At 35.7% G+C, this 22,770-nt stretch overlaps 1 protein-coding gene across 1 annotated transcript in view; it reads right to left on the minus strand.

The window, feature by feature from the left end:
• Positions 1 to 22,770, minus strand: part of IL17REL (interleukin 17 receptor E like) — an 877,228-nt gene that overhangs the window by 435,439 nt on the left and 419,019 nt on the right. The window lies entirely within an intron of this gene.

Genomic DNA, 22,770 nt, shown 5'->3' on the forward strand with positions numbered 1-22,770 from the left:
ATCAGGCATTCCTTCTCATTTTTAAATATTTTAATTTCAGAAAAGGTACTCATTATTTGTAAATGTCATGCCTGTGTGCTCACTGACTCATGTTAAGTGATGTCATAAGGTATTGTATAAGTAGTATATACATTTTTAACTGTTTTAAACCAGAAATTCTATTCAGGTGATTTACCTAAGACTGCACATACTATGTCATCAAGTAGTTCAAATAGTAAAAAGTGATAATTCAGCATTTAACATGAATTCATACCTTGCATTTGAATGACAATGTACCATATTTTTTGTATTATGCAATGTCCTCTCAGTTTAAAGCATGTTATCTCTTGAGGTACTGCACATCAGATTATTTTATTTTGTCATACACAATACTTATGGCCACAGAGACAAAAAACATAATCCTTTGTGCAGTGGTGAGGGTGAAGTGGCAGCAGTGTTTGTTTGTATGGCAGGTTGTGCAGTGGTGTGGGTGAAGTGGCACCAGTGTTTGTTTACATGGCAGGATGTGCAGTGATGAAGGTGAAATGGCAGCAGTGTTTGTTTAATTGGCAGGATACTCATTTTAATGTGCAATTTTCTTATTAGTGTTTCCCTAAAACCTTTTAAATAATACTTTTAAGTTGTAGGTAATTGCCAGCTGTAACTATGTCAGTGCATACAGCAGTAAGAGTGTTAAACACTACTGTCTTATGTTATGACATATATCTTCCTTTCTACAGTTTAATAAGGTTCTAAGCAGTACCATTACAGCAATAAAATGCATACAGTTACAAAATATCCTTAGTACCCTGCCTTTTTTAAAATAGCTGATGCCCCTTTAAGTTAAGCATTTACCAGTATTTGTGAATGGCAAACTGTAACTAACAGAAATGTCACACTTGATTCTGATAAGGTCAAGGTCAAATGTGTCATACACATCTCCTAAAGATAGGCTAGGTGATAGTGCATGTGATTTTGAGGAGGGGCTGTCATAAGAGGTGGATGGTGAGTTGGGTGATTTCATGTCCTATTTGATATAGGTGATCCTGCAGACAATGATTTAGCAGTGCTGTGGGATCATGCTCAAGACCTCAAATGAGAGGTTCTGATAGGTGTAGATGAATGCTAATGTTACCTGCATGTGCTTATCCCAGTGACTAATTACAGTACTTTCTTGACAAGAAGTTGTAGTCTCATGTGATCTACCGCCACATGTCCAAACAGGATCCACATCCTCTTCCCCTTGCAAGACTAGCTTCTACTTGAGTCTGAGAAGTCCTAATTAGTGTACTAATAGAGGTGGTCACTGATGCTTGGTGTGCCACCATACTACACATCAGTGTGACCATGGCATTGTCTCTACACTGTGCCATTTTCATATAGTGCTGTGAATCCTCATACATTCTCTTGAAGACTCTGTCCATTTCCAGCTGACTCTCTGTGGCAGTGCTCTGAGCCCTAAAAATGTCACAGCACATTTGCTGCTGAGCAGTGAATACTTTATGTGTTTCCTGGGGTAGCTGTAGCAATTTCCTGAGTCTGGCTCCTCTTTGTAAATATGTCATTGTGGGTATTGTTACCTCTGAATGTCTACCATTATCTTCAAAGTGTTTGTTTGGGTTTGGAAAAATGGGTGTACAGGTACATGGGTTTTCCTCCTATACAAGTGCGAGTGTCATGTCAGCACATGCTTGACTATGTAATGCAGTGTCACTACCTGCAGAGTTGCTAACATATTTCGGGCTGAGAGGTCCCTTTAAACTTAAACATTAAACTTTCAATTTAATTTAATTTCACTAAACTTTGGGACAGTGTGCCACTTTCTTCAGGCTGCCTCATAAATATAATTACATTATCATCTTCTTCAACAGCCTTCTGCTGCTGATATCCTCCAAATTTATTGACACTGTGGAACTGTTTGTTTCAGCTGCAAACTCTACAAAAATAATTTGAAAACATTACCAATAAAGAAGTAGTATACATTGGTGAATACTTATTAAGGAGGTGTGGGGCACACTTACTATGCACACTGCCTTCATTGTCATTCTGTGTAGTTGTGGAAGGTTCACTTATTAATAGTAATTGTCATGCATTTAATGTAATCATTATCTGTAGGGATTCAGTTCTCTAAATAAATTGATGTCACTGTTTTTACACCACCTTTCCCGAGCAGACGAGTGTTGCTGCTGCAGATGTTGGCAATAGCCAGTGTCCACACCTCTGATTATTAGATTTCCACAATCATCCCCGTGGATGGAGAGAAAGAATTCCACATCTAGTGTTAATGGGATAATTGTTGGAGGCCCCCCCTGGAACTGGTACTGGTCCTAGTCCTGGTAATTGCATTCTGCCTCACCTTGCTTCTTGCATGTTCCACATATAATTTGTCCTTTTCATGCACTGTGTTAATGTGCAATTTCTTCCACCAACTGCACTGCTGTCCAGACCAACTTGATTCCAGGCTTGGATTCCAGGCAACTGGATTCCAAGCATGAAATTTAATAAGTTGAGCTACATGTGCACATAATCAGATAGCACTGCTCAGAAACCATTCAAATGGTCTCCCTGTGCCTTCTAAAGGTAACTACATAGCTAGGCCATTGAAATGCTGTTGTAGTGCTGTCTCGAGCACGCTGACTTGAGTGCTGTATTTCTGCCTTGCACCCTTGGCCTTTGTCTAATTCTACCTAATGGTGGCCTAATGGTTAAGGTGTTTGCCTTGCAAACACAAGGTGTAGGGTTCAAGTCTCACAAGGGATAATTGACTAGGCTTAAAATGGCTCGCAAGGGCAGTTAGCTTAGTACTAATCTATGAACCTATGAACCTAATAGTCAGTCCAGCTCAGAAAAGTATCTGTTACACTGGTTAGAAGTGTAGTAAATACTGTGCCTGATATTTAATGTGATGTCATTTTAAATGCATGTACTGTAACTCTGTTGTTTTCCACCCAATCCACCCCACTAAGCACTCTACTTGTTTTTTGTTCCCCCTAGCTTTCTCCCCTGTTTCTGCACCCTAACATACATTACCCTGACCACCTCACAACAACTAGTCTGCACCTCCTTCTACCCTCTTTCTCTACAGCTGAACTCCTACTTACCATTGTTAAACTCAACAACGTTACCACCATAACTGTGGTAGCTGTGGTAGCTATTTATATCCACCAGGAGACAATCTAGGCATACTCAAGATCATCCTATCCTACCTCTCGCAGACCATCCACAATGAAACCATCATCCTAGGAGATGTAAACATAGACTGGCTTACTGTTCAGACTCCTCATACTACCTCATGTATCGATTTACATGGATTTGAACAGCTAATCACGTCCCCTACCTCTATTAGTAAGGCACACCTACCACAGTCTACTCTAGACAGGATTTTGGTGTCTCACCCCCAAAATTACCATAACCCTCACACTCTACCAAACTCCCTTAGTGACCACTGCCCTATCACAGTAACTAGACACAGTCCCCATTTTACCAGACCTTTCAGGTTTATCACTTCCCGCAAAGTCTCTTCCTTTAGTCCAGACTCTTTCTCTGACAAACTCTCCAGAATAGACTGGTCCCGTCTCACAACACTTCCCTGAGATGAAGTTATCCACTCTTTCATCTCCACCTTTCTCAACTCCCTTGCTCCTCTCTGAACTATCGGGATCAAAGCTAATACCGCTCCTTGGCTAACCAAATCGACTAGAGTCCTGATGAAAAAACATGACAGCATATGGAAACTATGGACTAAAACCACGACCCCTTCTGTCCTACAGATGGACTAAAACCAAGACCCCTTCTGTCCTACAGATGGACTAAAACCAAGACCCCTTCTGTCCTACAGATGGACTAAAACCAAGACCCCTTCTGTCCTACAGATGGACTAAAACCAAGACCCCTTCTGTCTTACAGATGGACTAAAACCAAGACCCCCGTCTCTCCTACAGACCCATACAAAGAACATAGATAAAGAAAAGTATCAGCAAAGAAGGGATCAGCTTCTATGCCAACCCTCCCACCACCCTAAAATCTGACCCCAAAAATTCTGCAGAACACTCAGTCATTTACTGCATCCAGGAAACCCTTCCCCTCCTAACCCATGTCCAAATAAAACCCCTGAAGAAACTACTACTGCATTTAACAATCATTTCATCAACTCTATAACTTCAATTATTAATGATCTTCCCACTCGAAAAATACTAATAGCTCCCCTTTCTCAACCTCTCCACCTCATCCTTTAAATTCTTTCTCCCTCACATCAATCTCAACTAACTATATTAAATCCCTACTCTCTAAACTCAAACCCTGCTCCCCCGCAGCTGATAATCTACCTTCTTACTTCCTACAGATTGCAGCCCTAGCCTATCCTGTAGCCATCCTGATCAACCAATCTATCTCTGAATCATATGTTCCAGTAATTTGGAGAACATTCTACACTTTACCTATACATAAAGGAGGTAATTAATCAGATATATCTAACTTCAGGCCAATAGCTATTCTGTCATTCCTCTCCAAGATACTTGAGAAATATATCCATAAACAGATAATGCAGTATCTTCTCCAACAGAACCTTCTAACACACACACACAACACGGATTTCACCCTAAACACAGTGCTACAACTGCACTAATATCCTTCACCAATACTGTATCACTGGCCCGTGACAACAGCAAACTAGTTTCATGTCTGTTCCTTGACCTCTCCAAAGCCTTTGACACTGTCTCCATCCCCTACTCCTAGAAAAACTCTCTCATTTAACTTTCTCTCCTTCTGCCATATCCTGGTTTTCTAGCTATCTCTCTAACCACCAGCAAGTTGTCAAATGGCACTCTGCCCTATTCCCCCCCAATCGTCCCAATGGGTGTCCCCCAAGGATCCATACTTGGGCCGCTCCTATTCAATATTTTCATCAACCTACTTTACACTTCCTGTCCCAATTCTACACTTGTACAATATGCAGATGATTCTACAGTCATCACCATTGCCAACAGTCCATCTGTCCTCCACTCTACTACCTAAGCAACATTCAACTCTATAGAGACATGGTTTAGTGATAATAAATTAATTCTCAACCTCAAGAAAACTAAGCTTCTACTCTTCCTCCCAAAAAACTCACCAATCTCAAAACTACATTTTCCATCCTATCAAGCAATAACATTATCATTACTGCTGAACACAGCACTAAACTGCTAGGAGTCATAATTGATGATCAGCTTAAATTTGATCTCCAAGTCACTTCCTCTATCAAAAAGACTCACCAGAAACTTGGTCTCCTATACTGTAACAAAAGACATCTAACCAATACAGCCAGAATAATTCTTTGCCATGCATTTCTTCTTCCCACACGTCTTTATAGCGGTCAACTATTCACAAATCTTAACACCACTCTCTTAACTAAACAACAAGGTTGCTAGATTTGCAGCAAACTAAACCTACAAAACTGCTTTCTCTATGACTTATTATAAATGTCTTTTACTGTGCAATTGTTCAATTGGATGATTTATTAGAATTTTTTTTACTTTACAATGTCGGACACTGTACTAAATAATTTAACTGTTATGATTTACTGTAATAGTTATCTTGTTAAAGAATTTCAAATGAAAATGTCTTATTAATTGTATGTAAAATGTTAATACTGACTGTGGAGCTTTTCTCCTTGGGTCTCCACTGAAAACGGGATAAACGCTCAGCTGGACTAACCCGGTTAACAAATGTAAAATAAATAAATACATTTTGTCCTCTTAGCTTGTTTGGGTCCCTATTTACCAAACAGACATTTACTATATGTCCCAGGGGGCTTCCATGAGAATGCATTTTTCCTCATGGCTGAAGTGGTCCTTTCTCTGCCTTGACCCTTTGAGCTTCATCATTACAGCACATGAAAAAATATGCCAGTACAACAATGACAACATGCCTGTTATTTGCATAAAAAATAGGTGGGTGACACAAACCTCATAATTACATAAACATACAAAATCTCAGTCCAGCCAACTAAAGTTGTGCTAAAGAAATGTCTGCAACATCATAAATACATTCACAACAGTAATCTGTTTGTTAACAAACTCATCCTTCCCTTAACATTGTCTTGTATTCATAATAGTACAATTTTTCATTTTTAGTGACATCCAGAAATCTCCATTTGTTGAGCCAAAAAAATATTGTTACCACTTCAGTACTTTACACTTAAATCACTGCATTTATACCATCTATGCATAAGGACTAAATGACAAATACTTGGTGAATGTGTCAATGCTCATAACTTAGAAGTAATAAACCATAATTAAACAAACACATCCCCTACCTAGCCACAATAGATTCCCCATAACTTATGTTATTTTAAATCGCTCTTAAATAGATCACCTTCCAGAATACACTAAATAATGCAATTAAGTGGTTGGCGGAAGTATTATCCATAAAGGTCTTGCTCATGGAGGCTGTAAAATATCTCATAAAGTACCAGTCGAATAATAGAAAATATTATTTATGCACAGGCTAGTTGTCCAAATACTCCAATTCACTGTGCATGCTGTAAAATATCTCAATGGAACAATCCATCAAAAGCAAGGACAAAGATAATATGACATCTTGCTGTACGAAACAGTAAAGAATAAAAGAAAAACTGGAGTTCTGGACACCACAGCTTAAAACGTTAATAAACTTCAGTAAAAAAGGTAAGTGCTTTTGCGGAAAACAAACCCACTTCTTCAGACCATGTAAAAAGTTACACAAACCATCACATATATATAAAACATTCAAAAAGACATTCTCAAATGAAAACACTCTTCCAATCTAAAAACACAGCCCACTGGAGCAAGGAATTGGCCAGTAATGATGTGCTGTAACAACACACCCTTTTAAAAACATGAATATTAAAACGGTGACATGGAAAACATGTCAAAACGAATAGTATCTTGAAAAGGGTACACACCTCTCTGACATTTAAATATTAATGTTTAAGGGGCTGAAACATGAGAACTGGCTTCAAAGACACATGTTCTTTCAGCCCTAGAAATGCATTTCCTTTCAAAAGAAGTATCCATTTCATTTCTTTCTTTTCAGCGATATTCTTAAAGTCTCCACCCCTCAAATTTTCAGACACTAATTCTAGTACAAGAAACTTAAAACTGTGCTGCTCCCATTCTCTATAACATGTTGAGCTAATGCACTCGCACGCTTCTGATTACGTATGTCCCCCACATGTTCTAGAATCCTTTCTTTAATCATTCTATTGGTCTTCCCAGAAAGTGTCACACATTGTGCATTTACCGTAATATATTAAATTCTTAGTCTTACAATTAGCATAAAAATCAAAACTAATTTCTTGCTTAGTTTCTGACTGTACCAGAGAGGTACAACTCCAAATATATTGACAAGCCTTACATAGTTTACACATAAATGTCCCACATCTATTTGATGCATCAGAAGGAGTCTCTTGAAAATTCTTATAACATAACTGTCGCTTCAGTGACAAGTTATTTCTAAATGAGAACAGGGGTTTGTCATCTAAAACTCTCCTGAGATCCAAATTAACCAATAAAAGTGGATAATATTTTTAATATCCTCACAAGTAATGTTAATATTAATTGAGTAAGTAAGGAGAAGCTTATTCTTATTACATTTACTTGTCTGTTTAGGTACCACAGCTACTTCTTCAGCTGAGTCTGAGAAATATGTTCTCCCCAACGTATCTCGAACAGACCATGCCTCTGCTATACTTTTGTCTACATCACTTAAAGTATACCCACATTCTAAGAAATCCTTCTTCACATTACTTAAAGTAACTTGCAACCCCACGTTGTCATTGTGAATTGGCATTGCTCTTAAAAACTCTCCCTTAAATTCCTAGTCACATGACTGGAGTGCATACTGGTTTTAATAAAGCATTCTTTCTGCATGGATTTCTATAAATCCCTGCGTTAAATCTTTTACCTCCATCAATTTTAATAAATGCATCTAAAAATTCTATAGATTTATCAGAAACATGATGGCTGAACTTCGGAAATGTTGTGATACCATGAAGATAATTTAAAAAACAAGTCAAGTCATCTAAGCTGCCAGTCCATGCAAAAAAACACATCATCCACAAATCTCCTGTAAAAAATGAAATACTGTATATAAATATTATTGTTGAATACATGAACTTGCTCCCAGTGAGCTAAAACAAGGTTGGCATAGCTATTAGCACAAGCCGTGACCATAGCTACGCCAACTCTTTGGAGAAGAAATTCATTGTGAAATATAAAAGCATCATTTTCTAAAATCAAATCAATCAAAATACAAATCAGTTTTATCTTCCCAACTGTGAAATCAGTGTTCGGACTTAAATATACCCTCAGATTTTCTACATCTAGATCATTAGGAATAACAGTGAACAGAGACATCACATCGAGTGTCACTAAATACACATCATTATCCCTAGGATATGATCGATAATCTTGGTAGAAATCATTCAAAAAAATTTTAGTATCTTTAAACACACTATTAATCTTCTCCAACACTTTCCTTAAATTTTTTTTCACAAAAATTGAAAGTGACTCTGTAACTCATCCCTGCTGGACACAATTGGACACATGGGTGGTTTCTGGACATCTTTGTGGACCTTAGGCAGTCTATATAAAATCGGGGTCACAGGATGTTTCACTGTAAAATATGCAAACAATTCTTGTTCAATAGAGCCGTCTATCAACAAATCATATACTAAAAAAATGTACTCTGTCTATAAACACTTGTAACAAAACCCTTGTTAATTGACAAATACATGACATTGTCAGACAACATTTCAAACATGCTGTTTAAATAAAATTCCTTATCCATCACAACCACACTCCCTCCTTTATCACATGGACGTATGACTAGGTGGGGAGCTGAATGTAGCTCATACAAAGCTTTTTGTTACTTTGAAGTCAAATTATAATAAGAATGTTTGTTTCCAGCTGTTAAACGCTCTTGAATCCCATTTTCAAACAACCCTATAAAAGCCTCCAATTGAGGATGTATCACAGGATTAAAAGTACTGGAGTCCCTAAAAATGTCAGTCACCATCTTCCAATTGTGGATACAGTAAGGAAGGAGAGACATTTTGTGTAAACAATCTCAAGTCTACCAGTACATCAATCAAACCAGAAGCCCTGTTAGGGATAAAGTTCAAGCCTTTGTTCAAACCTGAAATCTGTGCATCAGTCAATTCAAAGGAAGAAATGTTAAAAATGAACCCACTTGATTCTGTAGCATGTTGCGAGTTACCATCCCCAGTGTTCTCCCTGAATGGTCGAGCCACTGCACACGCCCCTTCCTCACTTGACTCATCCTCTCTTGTAGTGTCTGTTGATGGGTAAAGAGGCTGGAAGTGAAAAAGAGGCAGCGACTGTATTACTTAATGAAGCAGAAGAGATGGAGTCACAGGAGCAGACACTCTGATGGCATCACCATTGACTGAAATCATAGGTGATCAAGTGGAGGCTTTTTCTGTTTGTACAGTAGCAATGTTAGTGTTGCTTATATTGCCATAACCCAGACTGTCCCTGGGCCAAGACAAAACAGTTCCTCTCTTAAAATCTTGTAAATCCTGTTGAGGTTTCTTAATCTTAGTGGCTTGCAGCCATTTTTCATACATAGCCACTTCTTCATATAAATCATCCAGACTGGTTCTATAAATATTCAATGTGAATTTATTCACAATATCAGCCTGTAAAGTCTGAATCTCCTTTAATAATGATGTCTCAATAGGAAAAGAATAGTCAGTGAGTAACCACATATAATCAATAATCATTGCGCAATTGGAGGTTTGACTGCCAGCATTTCAGTAAATTGGGGTACTGAATGCCATAAGTAGGCATTTTAAGGCACATAGGCCCTGAGTGAAGAAACTAAATAGTAAAGATCCAATTAAAGAGCTAAAATGTATACCTGAGCTCTACTTGAGCTCACTAGCAAAAAGTTGAACAGATCGCAGCAATAATCAATAAGCCACAGAGTTACATTGAATATGTCACAGCATCAAACACCATGGATAACTAAAAACATACCTAGAAGCACAGCGTAGGGTTAATTTTGGACATAAAGGTACAATTTTTCAAGATACTACTGTTTTCTTACAAATTTATATGACTGGGTAGCTAGCAAGAATCTCACCAACTGTCACTTTATTACACTAGATGTGGACTTTTTATTCACTGTCATCCTCTCAGATATAGGGATATATGGTGTGAAACTGTTTTTATTGGAACAAATGGGATAAAAGCGATCATTCATTAACACTTTATGCAACATCCTGCTTTTAGTTCTTGAGAACAGTGTTTTCCTGTTCCAGTGACAACTCTGTAAACAAGCACAGGGAGTTGCTATGGGCAACCCCCATAACCAATACATTTCTCAATATTGTAATGTATATGTGAGAACAAGGCACATTTTATCAGCTAGCAATTCATTTCATGAGAATGCAGTTTTTTTTTACAAGTCATTTGTGGATGACCTATTTTGATTTGTTTTATGGTTATACATCTAATACATGTGTTTTCTTAAAAGGTAAGAAATGCTTCTTTTCCTCGAACATTGATTTTTTTAGATATTACCATCACTAAAGATGATAATGGTGTTCTAAACACCTGCTTATACAAGAAACCTGTTAAATGAAGCAGCACTTTACATAGAAACAGTATGTAACACCTGCTTATACAAGAAACCGGTTAAATGTAAGAGTACTTTACATAGAAACAGTATGTAACACCTGTTTATACAAGAAACTTGTTAAATGTAACAACACTTTACATAGAAGCAGTATGTAACACCTGTTTATATAAGAAACCTGTTAAATGTAACAACACTTTACATAGAAACAGTGTGCAACACCTGTTTATACAAGAAACCTGTTAAATGTTACAACACTTTATACAGAAACCGTATGTAACAACTGTTTATATAAGAAACCTGTTAAATGTAACAACACTTTACATAGAAACAGTAGGTAACACCTGAAACCTGCTAAATGTAACAGCACTTTACATAGAAACATTATGCAACACCTGTTTATACAAGAAACCTGTTAATTGTAATAGCACTTTACATAGAAACAGTATGTAACACCTGTTTATACGAGAAACCTGTTAAATGTAAAAATACTTTACATAGAAACAGTATATAACACATGTTTATATAAGAAACATGTTAAATGTAACAACACTTTACACAGAAACAGTATGTAACACCTGTTTATGCAAGAAACCTGTTCAGTGTAACAGCACTTTGCATAGAAACAGTATGTGACAGCTGTTTATGCAAGAAACCTGTTAAATGTAAGAGCAATTTATATAGAAACACTATGTAACACCAGTTTATACAAGAAACTTGTTAAATGTAACAGCACTTTACCTATAAACAATATGTAACACCTGTTTATACAAGAAACCTGTTAAATGTAATAACACCTTACATGGAAACAGTATGTAACATCTGTTTATACAAGAAACCTGTTAAATGTAGCAACACTTTACACAGAAACAGTATGTAACACCTGCTTATACACAAAACCTGTTAAATGTAAAAACACTTTACATAGAAACAGTATGTAACACATGCTTATATAAGAAACCTGTTAAATGTAACAACACTTTACATACAAACAGTATGTGACACCTGTTTATACAAGAAACCTGTTAAATGTAACAACACTTCACATAGAAACAGTATGTAACACCTGTTTATACAAGAAACCTGTTAAATGTAACAGCACTTTACATAGAAACAGTATGTAACTCCTGTTTATACAAAAAACCTGTTAAATGTAACAACACTTTACATAGAAGCAGTATGTAACACATGTTTATATAAGAAACCTGTGAAATGCAACAACACTTTACATAGAAACAGTATGCAACACCTGTTTATACAAGAAACCTGTTAAATGTAACAGCACTTTACATAGAAACAGTATGTAACAGATGTTTATATAAGAAACCTGTGAAATGCAACACTTTACATAGAAACAGTATGCAACACCTGTTTTTACAAGAAACCTGTTAAATGTAACAACTCTTTACATAGAAACAGTATGTAACACCTGTTTAAACAAGAAACCTCTTAAATGTAACAGCACTTTACATAGAAACAGTATGTAACTCCTGTTTATACAAGAAACCTGTTAAATGTAACACTTTATATAGAAACAGTATGTAACACATGTTTATATAAGAAGCATGTGAAATGCAACAACACTTTACCTAGAAACAGTATGCAACACCTGTTTATACAAGAAACCTGTTAAATGTAACAGCACTTTACATAGAAACAGTATGTAACACATATTTATATAAGAAACCTGTGAAATGCAACAACACTTTACATAGAAATAGTATGCAAAACCTGTTTATACAAGAAACCTGTTAAATGTAACAACACTTTACATAGAAACAGTATGTAACACCTGTTTATACAAGAAACCTGTTAAATGTAACAACACTTTACATAGAAACAGTATGTAACACCTGTTTATACAAGAAACCTGTTAAATGTAACACTTTACATAGAAACAGTATGTAACACCTGTTTATATAAGAAACCTGTTAAATGTAACAACACCTTACATAGAAACAGTATGTAACACCTGTTTATACAAGAAACCTACTAAATGTAACAACACTTTACATAGAAACAGTATGTAACACCTGTTTATATAAGAAACCTGTTAAATGTAAAAATACTTTACATAGAAACAGTATGTAACACCTTTTTATACAAGAAACATGTTAAATGTAAAAACACTTTACATAGAAACAATATGTAACACCTGTTTATACAAGAAACCTGTTAAATGTAACAATACTTTACATAGAAGCAGTATGTAACACATGTTTATATAAGAAACCCGTTAAATGTAACAACACTTTATATAGAAAGAGTATGTAACACCTGTTTATACAAGAAACCTGTTAAATGTAACAGCACTTTGCATAGAAACAGTATGTAACACCTGTTTATATAAGAAACCTGTTAAATGTAAAAACACTTTACATTGCAACAGTATGTAACACCTGTTTATACAAGAAATCTGTTCAGTGTAACATCACTTTACACAGAAACAGTATGTAACACCTGTTCATACAAGAAACCTGTTAAATGTAACAGCACTTTACATAGAAACAGTATGTAACACCTGTTTATACAAGAAACCTGTTAAATGTAACAGCACTTTATATAGAAACAGTATGTAACACCAGTTTATACAAGAAACCTGTTAAATGTAACAGCAGTTTACATAGAAACAGTATGTAACACCTGTTTATACAAGAAACCTGTTAAATGTAACAACACTTTACATAGAAACAGTATGTAACACCTGTTTATACAAGAAACCTACTAAATGTAACAACACTTTACATAGAAACAGTATGTAACACCTGTTTATATAAGAAACCTGTTAAATGTAACATCACTTTACATAGAAACAGTATGTAACACCTGTTTATACAAGAAACCTGTTAAATGTAACAGCACTTTACATAGAAACAGTATGTAACATCTGTTTATATAACAAACCTGTTAAATGTAAAAGTACTTTACATAGAAACAGTATGTAGCACCAGTTTATACAAGAAAGCTGTTAAATGTAACAGCACTTTACATAGAAACAGTATGTAAAACCTGTTTATACAAGACACCTGTTAAATGTAACAGCACTTTGCATAGAAACAGTATGTAACACCTGTTTATACAAGAAACCTGTTAAATGTAACAGCACTTTACATAGAAACAGTATGTAACATCTGTTTATATAACAAACCTGTTAAATGTAAAAACACTTTACATAGAAACAGTATGTAGCACCAGTTTATACAAGAAACCTGTTAAATGTAACAGCACTTTACATAGAAACAGTATGTAACATCTGTTTATATAACAAACCTGTTAAATGTAACAACACTTTACATAGAAACAGTATGTAACACCTGCTTCTACAAGAAACCTACTAAATGTAACAGCACTTTACATAGAAACAGTATGTAACACCTGTTTATATAAGAAACCTGTTAAATGTAATGACACTTTACATAGAAACAGTATGTAACACCTGTTTATACAAGAAACCTGTTAAATGTAACAGCACTTTACATAGAAAGAGTATGTAACACCTGTTTATACAAGAAACCTGTTAAATGTAATAGCACTTTATATAGAAACAGTATGTAGCACCAGTTTATACAAGAAACCTGTTAAATGAAACAGCACTTTACATAGAAACAGTATGTAACACCTGTTTATACAAGAAACCTGTTAAATGTAACAACACTTTACATAGAAACAGTATGTAACACCTGTTTATACAAGAAACCTGTTAAATGTAACAGCACTTTACATAGAAACAGTATGTAACACCAGTTTGTACAAGAAACCTACTAAATGTAACAAAACTTTACATAGAAACAGTATATAACACCTGTTTATATAAGAAACCTGTTAAACATAACAACACTTTACATAGAAACAGTATTTAACACCTGTTTACACAAGAAACCTGTGAAATGCAACAACACTTTACATAGAAACAGTATGTAACACCTGTTTATACAAGAAACCTTCTAAATGTAACAAAACTTTACATAGAAACAGTATGTAACACCTGTTTACACAAGAAACCTTTTAAATGTACATAGAAACAGTATGTAACACCTGTTTATACAAGAAACCTGTTAAATGTACATAGAAACAGTGTGCATCCTCATTTCATTTTTAAGAATCTAGCGAGTAACCAATTCTTGAGAATAGCTGGATTAAATACGCAAGACAAAAATATGTTAGAACAGGTGAAGGTTGCTTTTGAAGATTTGGCCCTTAGAGGTTATAACAAGCTAGATGTCCAGCAGATATGTGAGGACATTCAAAAGAAAAGAAGTACAGTTGCTGCACCTATCTTCTCTGACCAAGTAGCTAGGCACACAGAGCATGATACCCATGCTACCACTATACCTAAACTTAGACATGTCATATTGAATTAGTTTAGTATAAGAAAACTGCTTTTTTAATAATTTTTGTTTTTCATTAACATTTTTTTATTTAAGTGTTTTCTAGAATGGAAGATATTTCTTTGTATCCTTTTGTATTTCAGGTTAGGGGTTCTGTTTTTCCATATTTGGTCCAGTGAGGATAGGGACAAATTATAATTTTCAGACAGTTCTGGTTTGTGGATATCCATTATATATACCTTCCTCATGTTTCATTTAAACTTAGCACATCAGCCACTGTGTAGGTCAGGACTACTAAGACACTAATTATATGTGCCTACAGTTAAATTCTTTATCATTGGTTAGCTATTTAACTACCAGGGGTTTGAGGTTCATTATGGTTGACTGTTTATTTGTTAGTATATATTTTTATATCATTAATATCTGTGTATTTATCAGAGATACATGAGCCAACCAAGTTATTTGGTTACACTGATATAGGCTTAACCTTCTCTTCCTTCTGCGGCTCAAATTGACACATATTTATAACTTGGGATATTTTATATTGTTCCTTCACATTTGCTCAGGCTGTTCCACCTATTGGCTTTGGTTGTCTGGAACTGACTCCCTTATTTAGGCAACTTATTGTCATGGATCTACAAAAATTACTTTCTGGCCTGTGTGCGGATAAAGATGATATTCAGGTGTTTGGCATTAGTACATTGCAAGTGGGTTCTACTGAATGTCAAACTTTAGATCCAGTTGACGGTTGCTTTCTTTTATTTAGCCAGCTGGGTAAGAAAATCAAAACATTAAGGACAAATATATGGCATTTAAAATTGTTCAAAGCTTACCAAAATCAAAACATAACCCCAAGGGGACTCAGGACGAAAGTACAACCACTGGTTGGCACACCTAATGATATTTTACTTAAGGATTGGCAACAAGCCCAGCAAGAAGCATCTATGTCATTTGTCAATATACTGGCATCTTTCTATGATAGAACAGTTCGGACCAATATTTCGGAAGTTGAAAAAATATGCAATGACTTGAAAAAGTTTGAAGAGCATACCAATTTCAAAGACAACCTGAGCAAATTGTCTAAGGAACTTATTGCTCTTGAGAACAATTTAAAAGCTAAGAAACTACACAAATTCTCGAGGGACAGGGAGGATTATGATAAAGGTAGACAGTTTGAGTCGCATAAGGGGGTAAGGTTTGCCCAAGGCACTAAGAATCCTACATATGTTTGCAAAAAGAGACCAAGATCTATACTGAAAAAGGGTGTTTTTACTAACACCACCTCTGGTGAGGAATCCTCTACAACAGACACGGAATCCATAAACTTGGGGGATTCCCCAGATTCTAAAAGGGGACGAACATCTGAAGACCCTTTAGGGGTAGGAAACATAGGGGAGGAAGAAAACACAAGGGTAAAAAGCTTAGAAGACCTCTTTTTATCAATAGTGAAATAAATACTCAGTGTACTAATGTACATAATATTTCTAAATATGTTTTAACACCAGAAGAAAACGCATTACTAAATAAAGGTCTTGGATTCATCCCTGGCTTTTTTATTGATGAAAGTTCTTTAGTTTCTGACATTATAGCATTTTGTAGAAAAATTAATCTCAACTTGTTTTTCAGACAACAGGATCAACAAGATCCATCTCAAAGATCTTCTGAGTTTAGATTCCATCGGTCTAGTTTCAACCCTCCGATGGACAAACATGTGGCTATTTTTCAGCAGGCTGTTATCAAAGATCTACATTTTCATCTGGGTTCAGAAACTACCATTAAACATAATTTATCCAAGGCCGAACAACTAGCCTTAACACATCTCAGGAACAACACTAATATAGTTATTCTTTCTGCTGATAAGGGTGGTGCGGTTGTCGTCATGGATGCCGATTATTATTGGGTTGAGGGAAATAGACAGCTGTCTAACCCCCATCACTACATGAGGATGACCACTGATCCTACCCCCAATTTTAAAAAATAAATTGATGGTTTCTTAGAGGAGGCGGTTGAGGAAGGTATTATTTCTGATAACACCAGATCACATTTAACAGTTATGGATCCTGTGAAACAGTATTTATACCTATTACCAAAAATTCATAAATCTTCTCATCAACCGCCGGGTAGACCCATAGTCTCAGGGATTGGATCACTCACGGAACCCTTGTCTGAATTCCTCACGGATAAACTTAAACCTCTCTTACTATTGATTAGAGCTAGACTCCAGGATACAACAGAGTTTTTGCAAATTGTTTCAGATTCACAATTAGAGCCACATTGGTTAATGTGTACTCTTGATGTCAAATCTCTGTACACCAGTATTCCACACTGGGCGGGATTAGCTGCACTAGATTTTTGGTTAAATAAAGCCAGTATTTATCCCCCTGGCTTCAATACATTATTGATCTGTATGGCTGAACATATTCTCACAAAAAAATGTTTTTTACTTCAAACAGGATTGCTATTGGCAGATACAGGGTACAGCTATGGGTGCTTCATTTGCACCGATTTATGCTGACCTTTACATGGGATATGTGGAAGAACACATTATTTATGATGAACTTCATAACATATATATATCCGAAATTGACATCTGGAGAAGGTATTTGGATGACTGTTGGCTTGTTTGGAAAGGGGGTAGTGATTATTTATAGGAGTTTGTTGAACATCTTAATGGAAATATATGGGGTGTGGAGTTTACGGTTGATTACCATCAAAATGAAATACACTTTCTTGACTTTTTTTACAACGTCAACCAGATAACACCTTGAAAACTTCTGTATACCATAAATTTCCTGAATACAACACCTTGTTACATGCCAACAGTCTTCATCCAAAACATACTATCAACAATATTCCTAAATCCCAGTTTTTACGCCTTAAAAGGATATGTTCCTCTGAACAAGATTTGATACAACATCACAAAGATCTTGCCAATAGGTTCCTAATAAGGGGATATGCTAAACATACAGTTTGTTCAGCTATGCAATGGACCAAAAATCAGACTAGGGATACACTATTACAGTATCGTAGACATCATAAGCAGACTAATCAGGAAATTTTGAGATTTGTTACTACATATGGCAGGAATACTATGCATCTTTTGGACATTGTGGATAAACATTGGAACATACTTAAATCTCACACTCTATTAGAGGACCACTTGGGGGGTAGGTGTTCATTTTCGTACAGAAAGGGTAAGACACTGGGATCCCACTTCTCTTATTATAAGAAAATAGCACCGAGGGATGATGTTTTTCATCAGAGAACCTTAACGGGTGAAAAATTAGTTGGATCATATCCCTGTGGACACTGTAGTTTTTGTAACTATATATTCAAAACCAAAACATTTACTAGTAGGAACACTGGACAGTTATACAATATTCGTTGTTTTGGTAATTGCAGTACAGATTGGATTGTCTATCTTGCCACATGCACTTGTCAAGCCTTCTACATAGGTCAGACATCCAGACAGTTCAGGATTAGAATATCTGAACATTTGGGTGATATTAGGAATGCTAGGGTTACCATTGCCTTATACAGACATACATTGAATCATCCCACTGCCAAATTTTCATTTAGCATTATAGATAACATTACAGGTAATAGGGCTTTCAAAACTGGATGGCATGAAATTCTTAATAACAAGGAAAGAAAATGGACAGTGAAACTTGGGGGTCTGTTCTCCCCTGGACTTAATGATAAATTGTGATATTTTCTTTATTATATTATATTTATGTGCCAGATTTAATGTTGCAGGAAATTCATTATTAATACACATGCTTGTTGTATTTACAGGTTTGTGTATTGATTAATTATAATACTTTTATTCCATGACAGGAAGTGATGTCATGTTACCTCATTGGAAAGGGTTATTTAATGTTGGGCTTTTCCTTTATTTCAGTGTTACTCTACTGATGAAAGCTATGTGCTGAAACCGGTCTAGTTCTCAGCTTAATAAAGCTCTTTCAGCTCATCATTGGTGCTGGCGTCTTCAATTTGGTCATACTAAACTTAGATGAACCTTAATTTATAATAGGAACTCCCTAGCCACTGAAAATATAATCCATAAACACTGGCACACACTGCAGGATGTTCCATCACTTAGTAATTATATCAATTCAGATCCCCTGTTTTCACATAACAGACACAGGAACTTAAAAATATATTACACTATATACAACAACCCAGATTGTGGTTTACATCCAACTCAAGGAAAAAAAAGTACTTATAAATGTAGCACCTGTGTATTCTGTAAGTATACTAACAGTAGGAAAATTATTACGCATCCTGTAACAGCCACAAATTTTGAAATTAGAGCCTGCGGCAATTGTAACACCAGGAACCTAATTTATTTATTTATTTATTCCAGTTTGATGGCTGGGGAGGTCCACTGGGCTTGGGGGGCCCATTTTTAGTGGAGACCCAGGGAGAAAAGCTCCACAACACAAAGTTTACTTACATTAATAGTTTCAAAGACAGTTTGCATTACAAATAACAGGTTGCATTCAAAAAAAAAAAAAACAAACAATTACAGTTTTGTTCAGGAGAAAAAGACAGGCATGTAGCATAATAGCTAGATTTTACTGTTTAGTTACATATACAATCTACATTTGAGAGTGAGGCTAGGAAGGTAAGAAGGTTATCCAGGAGTAAAGGGGGAGGAGAGCTTGAGAGGTATAGGCTGAAGAGTACAGTCACATTTCCAGTTTAGACAGAGGTAGGAAAGAAGTTGAGTTTTAAAGTTATTAAGGTTAATTATTATTGAATTAGTAATTAGTAATTAATCATAATTAATTAATTAATAATTAGTAATTGTAACACCAGGAACCTGGTATATGTAGCAACATACAGTCACTGCACTGCCTATTATATAGGTAAAACAAACCAGAGGCTCAAAGACCACATATCCAGTCATCTCTCAGAAATTAATAGAGAAGTAGTTACCAATGCCTTATGCAAACATAAGCTGGAGTAGGGATCTACCCACAGTTTTAAATTCCTGATTTTAGAAGTTCTGAAGTTAGAAGTTTACCTATGAACCTATAGGAAAGTAAATAATGTGGGAAGAAATAGCCAGGGAATTGTTATGGCTAGGCTTGTTTAGGCCCTAGGGCTGATAGCCTAGTACCAACATATGAACCTGTATGAAAACATAACAGGTGAAAATATTGCTCTCAGAACTGAGAGAGTGTAACTGAACTGGATTTTAAGATTTAAGGCTCATATTATGCCAGGGCTCAATGGCATTGCCCGTCTTAAACCTATACTCATAACCAAGCATGCGTCTGTGTAAATGCATTTGTTGCAGTAATATATGTATATTTCATATGTAAGCCAGCCGCCTCATTATAAACTTTATTTATTTATTTATTTGCCATTTGTTAACCGGGTTAGTCTGCCTGGGCAGTTGCCCTTTTTCAGCAGACACCTGAGGAGAAAAGCTCCAAGTTACAATGTTTGCAATTAGTAGCAAAAATGAATTACATATGTATAAAATGACAAAAAAGATATAGATATAGACAAATCAAAAACTGAGGAAATAGATTATGATTAAACATTCTTAAAAAAGGTGCAATTAAAAGTTTTCAAAACATGCAGTTAAGATGTAATTCAATGCTAAGGAGTTCGTAAAGAGGAAAGGAAGGACTAGCAGACAGGCAAGTTCTAATTGTAGCACAGAGTTAAGTCCAGGAAAATTGTGGGGGAGGCAGGGTAAGTCTAGGAGAGGCAAAGGTGAGAGCTGTAAGATGAACTAGAGAGTATTTAAGTAACAGGTTACACAGATGACTGAAGAAGGAGGTAGAAAACTTAGGAGCAAGGGGGTGTTAGGATAGTGAAGGGAGAGGGTAGATGGGAGAGTTTTTTACACCCATTTTAATATTAAGTTTATATGTTTTTATGAGCCTTTACGTTTCACATACTTGTTATTACATATTAATGTTTTGAAGAGTATACTGTTCCTTTAATTTTAACTGTCATTTGATTTGTGCATGTGACTTTTTTACACTATTTAAACCATTCACTAGTCAAAGTAAGTTGTTTTATATGCCTGAAGAAGCCCTCTGGGCATAAGTTTTATACTTGCGTACCTGAAATTTTTATTTGTGGATATTAAAAGGATTTTTAAGTGCATTTAGTCCACCGTGGTTTCCAGTGATTTCTTATTTCTTATTAAATACAGTTGGTGTGTCACTGGATTTATCAATGTGCTGGTTTATTACTATACCGATAGCTACAAGCATCTCATCAAAATGTCAGTTCTAGATCAGAATTAATGCTCATACTTATTGTACTAATAATCAGCTTTTTTACAACAAAAATAACTTAATCAAATTATCTGGATTATCTATGGTGTTTCATCCTGCGACATATTCGTGGTAACTCTCTGGCTTACTGATGATTTTTGCAATCTGTTCAACTTTTCACTAGAGAGTTTGGGTATAGGTTTCAGCTCTTTAATTGGGTCTTTGCTATTTGGTACAGCAAGACACCATATATGGTTGTCCTGGGTTTTGACGGATTGTTGCAACAAGATATTTTACAGCATCCATGGTGAATTGGAGTATTTGGATGACTAGCAGGTGTATAAATAATCTTTTCTATAATTTGATTGGCACTTTATGAGACATTTTACAGCCTCCACCAGGAATAACTTTTAATAGAATTATAGCATCAATACATCTACATCTGTTATAGAAGAAAACTTAAGCAGTGTAATGAATTTAAATTGACGCTGATATCTTAATATCTAGAGAGGGCCTGTTTTTTTCCTAACCGTGAGCCCTGTGAAAAGTTGCTTTAACTGGCTGACTTCCATTAAGAGTAACACTTAGTGCTAAGCACTAACTTTTATTTAGAATCACATCTCAGCATTTTGTGGTAATCCTTGAAATCACATCTCATCATTTTGTGGCAATCCTTGATTCGGCTGGCATATTACACTTACAATAACACATAAAAAGGCTGATGTTATGCATCTGTTTCTAAACTATTTTGAAGTCAAGTTGCTTTGTAGCTTTCAAACTCAGGGTTATGCTGTGCCTTCTTTTATATGTTACAACTGCAAAACACACCACCTTCTGCTAAAAGCATCATTTTAAATGTGGGGTAATAGGCATGCCAAACTATGATAAACAACGCAACAAGGTGAGGGTGGGGGAAATTGCACAAACAGTTCACATGGCTGAGGTAGAAGGTGCTGTAATGACAAAACAAAGAATATCAAAGCCTGAATACCATAGTAAGTGGTCATAATGTGTAAACAATGCTAGAATTCCCTGGTGTAGCTACAGGTCAGTAAAAATGGTAGGGAGTGAATAGAGAACAAGGAAAATAAAATGCCCTAAGAAGAGAGGCCATGGATTCACAAAAAGTAATGTCAAATGTAATTACTGTTGTGAAAATGGCACAATAGCTGGGTAAGACTTTTCACTTGGCACATCTAGGGTGGGTCTTCTGCACAGGATATTCTGGGATGGAATTTTTAAGACCAAAGGACATTGTGAGAGGTAGTGGCAGGCATTGGACTTGCACTAAAAATCCTGCTGGCAGTAGGACTTATGTCTATATATATATATATATATATATATATATATATATAAAAATATATCCACGGAATTCATATGAAGTTTTATAAACTATTAATCAGATTCACACATTTACTATACATATTCCAGTGTGCAGGCCATTACCTGTATATCAGCAAGGAGTAAAACCTTGCACCATAGTCTACTGTTCTGGTTCTGCTGAAGAGACGTTTGGATTTTTACGCACTAGCACATAACAGACAAAACCTCAAATTTATCTACTATGTGATACTACGTGCAAAACATATTCGGTTTCT

This window comes from Protopterus annectens, chromosome 11.part0 (assembly GCF_019279795.1).
Source record: "Protopterus annectens isolate FY-2018-M chromosome 11.part0, PAN1.0, whole genome shotgun sequence".
Lineage (NCBI taxonomy): Eukaryota > Metazoa > Chordata > Ceratodontiformes > Protopteridae > Protopterus > Protopterus annectens.